Raw genomic sequence first — 6,000 nt, forward strand, 5'->3', positions numbered from 1 at the left:
CGACCTGGACCCAATATACCGGCCACTGCAGCGGACAGCTAGAACTGACAACCGGAAGTGGCAGATTCAAACCACTACAAATGCTGGAGGAAAGATCACAGAAGCGCTTCACGGAGGCTCCCAAGCACTGAGGATGTCACCTAAACAGGGGACGAAAGATCTGCAACACAAATTCCCAGCTCGGCGAACAGAACCACAACAACGAGCACCCGAGCTACAAATCTTCTCACAAACTTTGAAAACAGTACAGTCTCACCCATTCTACTCTGTTGAGATTCCTCATGATTTTGAATGCTATTATCAAATCTTCTTTCAAAGTTCTCAGGGAGAACAGCCCCACTTTCACTCATAAATTCACATGGCTGAAGTCCCTCATCCCTGAATTTGTTCTCATTTTTTTCCTTCATTCTCTCTAATACCTTCACATCCTTCTTACTATAGTGCAGTGCCCAAATATCATTCAGACAAAATATTTCAGTTATGACCATACCAATCCTTTATCAAGGTTAATAATATACTTCTTGGTTTTGTTAATAAAGACCATTGAAAAGCAAAGCAATCTCCTTTGCCTCCATTCAAAACTTACGCCCTTTTGGCCTTAACACGGTTGATACCATTGATTACCACTCAATCAATAGCTGCAAAACTTGGCATATTGTTCACCATTGAGCTCAGATCTCTTTCTCATTTCTGTTTATAATAAGTGTGTTTTCATCTACTTCTTCAACATTGTTTGCCTCCACCCTTTACCCCCTCAATTTTTGAAACTGGCTTGAATACCTTCTTCATTTCAAATGTTGACTTCCCCAATTCTGTCCTAGGTGGCTTCACTCTTCAACCCTCTGCATGGATTTGTTTATTCAAAATATTGTATTACACTGCCTTCATTGTCCTTTTCTTCAATATCAATCAAGTTGACTTTTAAAAGAAACTTCACCTTTAAGTCCATTAATAGTCTTGTCTCATTCATCTTTAATGATCTTTTGCTGCCTTTCATTATCGTGCACATCTTTTATTCCTCAACATTGGTTTTCTGCTTGTCACTCATTTCTGCTCCACCATTGAAAACTGATGGTTCATTGAATACTTTTGCTCCCTGATACCACTTGCTCAATTTTCTCTGCTTCCAAAATCTTAATAAAAACCTTTCTCTTAAACTCTGCCTTTGGTTCCTCTCTCAAATGGTTTATCTTTTATACTTTTGTTTCATGACCACTATTTTGGCCTGAAAATGTAGAATGACTCGAAACAGTTTCCTCAATGTAAGTTTCAATCTAATTTAAATATCATCAATGGGAAGAATATAAATGGTGAAGATAAGTGAAAGCTGATTCCATGCACATGGCTGCATAAGCAAAAGGGAGTCATTGCAACTGTAATGCAATTAGTGCAAAGAACTCTATAGAACTGCCAGTCAATAATGATTAACATGATGAAAAACTAATGAAGGCTGAAGATTGAAATGAAAGATGGTACTGGATTGAAAAATCCTTCTTCAATCAGTGTCCGAGTTACCACAATTTGTAAATGCCTATAAAGGTTCATCTTTTTCTTTCTGATATCCTTAGTACACTAGTTAAGAATTCCCATTAAAATTTTAATGATGCTTTATATTAACATTGAGTTTAACTCACTGAAGCTCCTGGGTGATCTGAATAATAAACGAACCTTCCAAGAGACAAAGCTGAATGCAATAAAATGCCTGCATCTATCTATGAAAGCTGACAAGCCGACAATATTTTGATGCAGTTTTAGAAAATAAGACTTGGATGTCTGACTGGCTTGTGATGCAAGTTGTGCGACATACCTTTCGCCATGATGAGCATCATATGTTTATGAATAAAAAAGGAAAAGTTTTGGTGTTCCAAAGAAATAGTCAGCATGACAAAGCTTATTATCATCAGAGATTTTTGGATTAGGTGGTCAAACTTCCAAGAAACAATATTGTAATTGAGAAAAAGAGAAAAATCAGGATATACATTTATGACACATTTTTTCATGTCCAGGAGATGATTCAAATAAACTTACTGCCAGTGAAGTACAGTTTGAAGTCTAGACTAGAATACTATAATGTAGAAAATGAGGCGGCAAAGTTTCAAAGCAGCAAAGCATTGTGATATCAATCATATTGTCTGTGTTTGACTGTGGTGGAATATTGGCCTGGGGACAAGAGATAATTCCACTAGTCAAAATCGTGCCATGAGAACTTTTACATTCACCCAAGATGGAAGAAGAGGCCTCAGTTAATATATAATCTGAAAAGTGCCACCTTCAACCATGTAGCACTCCTTCAGTACTGCATCAGAGTATCGGCCTTGATTTTTGAACTGAAACCTAGAGGGAGACTTGAACTCAGAACCTTGTCACTGAGAGCAACAGGTGAATAATTTAAAACTAGCCCACAGATCTGTCATTTTCTGCTTGAAGTCAGAACGTCTACCATTGTTCTAATGTCAACTTAAAAGGAATCTCAGAACAGAATATTGTATACTATTTTACATCTTTCAGACTCAGTTTGATTACAGTGTTCTATTGTGTGGTTAGCAGACTTTCTGTTGTTCCCAAATATCCACTTGTCTTAAAATAATTTCTCTAAATAGGTTTACATTCAGAAAAGATGGGCTAATGACAGCAAATGATAAGGTAATTTTCTTGCACAGATAAATCAGTTTAAAGAGGTAGCTTTGTTTTCCTTGCTCATTATTAAATTTTAAGTTTGCTTGTTCCAGTGAATGCTATTTAAAAAAAAGTTGCCAAATTATTGCTGCTTCATTATTTTAAGTCAAATCAATAAATAATCTCGATAAGAAGTTGAAGTAATATTCACACTACACGTGTTCGAGGCAATGATTATCTCCAACAAGAGAGAATCTAACCATTTCCCCTTGACGTTCAATTCAGCACTACTATTGCTGAATTCTCCACTGGTAACATCCTGGGTATGTCATTGACAAGAAACTTAACAGAACACTAATACTGTGGTGGCAACAGTAGGTGAGAGGGCGGTGAGTAATTCATTTGCGGAATCTTCAGTATCTTTAAACCACCAAAGAGTTTGTGAGATAGCATTGACAGATAGAATGAAGGAAAATCGAAAGAGGTTTTTAAAATGTATAAAAAGCAACAAAATGACTGGGGAAAGGACAGAGTTCATTAGGGACCATAAAGGTAATCTGTGTGTGGATCCAGAAGTGGTGGCATAGTCCTCAATGACTACTTTGCATTAGTTTTCATAATGGAAAAGAATAATGCAAGTACACATATCAGAGTGGAGAATCCAATATTAGACATCAAGGAGGAGGACTGCGAAATATCAGAATAAATTAACATACAGAGTGGATATAAGCAGGTTTAGCAGTCTTAAAAGTGGATAAATCCACAGGCCTGAATAAGGTATATAACAGGTTGTTGAGGGAGGCAATGGAGGAGATGTTAGGGGCCCTGGCAATAATTTTTGTATCTTCTTTGGAAACTAGTGAGGTGCCAGTGGACGGGCACTGTCTGGAGGCCTGTAGAAAATTTTTCATTTAGAGGATGTTTGAAATCTGAAATTCACTGCCTGAAGGGGTTGAGTCATAAATTCTGGAAACATTTTAGCAGTATTTAGATATTCACTTACATTGCCATAGCTTCCTGGGCAATGAGTCAGCAGCTGGAAAATGAGATTCATGTAATCAGAAGTTTGTTGACATGTGTAAACATGATGGTCCGAATGACTTCCTTCTGTGCTGTAAATGTCTATGATTAATCTAAATGTTACAAGTCAGAAGTGTAATGGAATACTTTCCACTTGCCTGGTTAAGCGCAGATTCAACAACACTAAACAGTTTGACACAATCATGTTGATTGAAACCCTAACTATTTCCTTAAAGATGCACCTCTTCTCCCACTGGCACATTATGGCTGCAATACAAGATACACGGTAACAACTTGCCAAAAATTATTTGATAGTGCCTCCTGAACTGATGACTACCACCACATTGAAGGCCCTCCAGATTATACACCTTCTCGATTTATAAACATAACACTGTTCCTTGATCTTTGTTGGATCAAAATTACGTAATGTTTTCTCTCATAACACTATGGGTATACCTTAACTGCACACAATGCGCCAGTTCAGAACCTTCTTAACAACTACGGGTGGGCAAGAAATGCTGTCCTTGTGAACAATGCTCATAATTCAGGAATGATTTATTTTTATGTAGAAGAACTGTATTAGTTATAGTAATCATCTTTTTTTAGTATGAGCTTAACTTGCTTATTTAATATTTGCCATTTATGGTGAATTACTGCTAGATAGAATAGTTTCCACTGTTTTGGAAAAAGAGACATTTTTGGATTACATTTGGAAATTATAACAGCAACAAGCAATGGAATGTAGAACTCACAGGAAGTATTTGATGTTTTTGAAGAGAAAGGTTGGATCGCCTTGATTAAACCTTCTTTGCCATAGCAGCAAGAGCAGGCCCTTTGTAATCTTTTTCATTCCTCTTTAATGATGGTATTTTATTCATCCTGTAGCCCTATTTCTCACACAATAATCCCCTCATTCCTCAAATTTCAACTATTAAGACACATCGACTTAATTGGAATAAATGCATTCTCAGTGAAAATAAGCACCAGTTAAAGTAACAGGAAATACATTTATTGACTTGGAGATCATTGCATGAAGGTTAAATAAATGAAAATCATCGTTATTGTGGAATGTTGAAAAAACATAGAAAATCTCATACAATTCTGGGATTATATAATAAGCATATATAAGATAAAATATTATTTGTTTTCTCATAGTTTAATTAGTAGACTAATGATATAGGTTAAATCAAAAAAAGAGATTTGTTGCCTGAATAACAAGGAAAGAGTATATTTTGGAAAAAACAATTTAACCATTCTTAATTTAAACCTTTGTATTTTTATTATAGGGTATTATGTTCCTTATGAAAATACAATTATTGTTAGAGGTTTCTATGGAAATAGCACGGTCAAATTGGAAAACTTGATGCATCATTTTCTGATTGTCTTGTGACATATGTTTCATGTCTGCATCTATGTTAGCTTACTAATAGTTTCCTAATTTTTCTGAAAAACCTAATTGTTCTCAAAACCTTGTATTTGTTATCTTAATTATCCAGGTCATTGGGAAGTTAAAATAAACACTACTTACCATATGGGCAATAGTCATTGGTTGCATAACTACAGTCACTTGCCATCCTCCTTTGTGCAGGTATTAATGTACCCCATTACACAGCCCTCTCGACTCAATCTTATTTGGTCTATCTACAAACATTCCAGATGAAAAAACAAAAGGAATTTAAACCAGAAGAAGTGGTGCAAGAGCTTCACTTTGAAGAAACATTCCATTGCCATGCCCTAGCTAGCATTCATTGCTACTTAAATAAAGCATGACATCCTTAGCATACAGCATAAGATGGAGGCTAGAAATTGCTAAGTGCAGTACAAATATTTTGTGCATTGCTATGGTATGTTTCTAGCTTTATTTCATCTGTCAGGGTGCTGCATATTCTCTTGGTTTTTCTTCTTTTTCCTGATTGCCTGTGATTGTTTATAGCAATCCATTTAAGAATTCTTGACCCATGTTCTTAAGTTTATTTTATGCAGATATAGTTGCTCCACTGTAAATCTTGTTTCCATAGGGTTTTAATATATTTCAGCTAATGACCACATTGTCTGTGATTTGGATTGGTTTAGTTAATTCTCTTATTCATCTATGAATTCAGAGCTTGTTTTCAGTTGAATTGTTGATTTGTGGCAGAAGGCTTGCTACGGCAATGTTTGCTCTACAGTGCAGATTATTCAGCCACATCTGGATGAAGAGAAACAGCTGCTACACAGTGAGCATAATCCTTGGTCAGTGTAAGGAATAGTGTCCATTCAAAAATCGACAGCATGGATATCATATATTAACCTGAATCCACTTGAAAGAAAGTTTCTACCTAATTTGGAATTCTTTTGAACTTGGGTTAGAGTGAAGAATTATTG

Source organism: Chiloscyllium plagiosum, unplaced genomic scaffold (genome assembly GCF_037043375.1).
Source record: "Chiloscyllium plagiosum isolate Xiang-an unplaced genomic scaffold, Cpla_swu_hap1 HiC_scaffold_21, whole genome shotgun sequence".
In the NCBI taxonomy this organism is placed as follows: Eukaryota; Metazoa; Chordata; class Chondrichthyes; order Orectolobiformes; family Hemiscylliidae; genus Chiloscyllium; species Chiloscyllium plagiosum.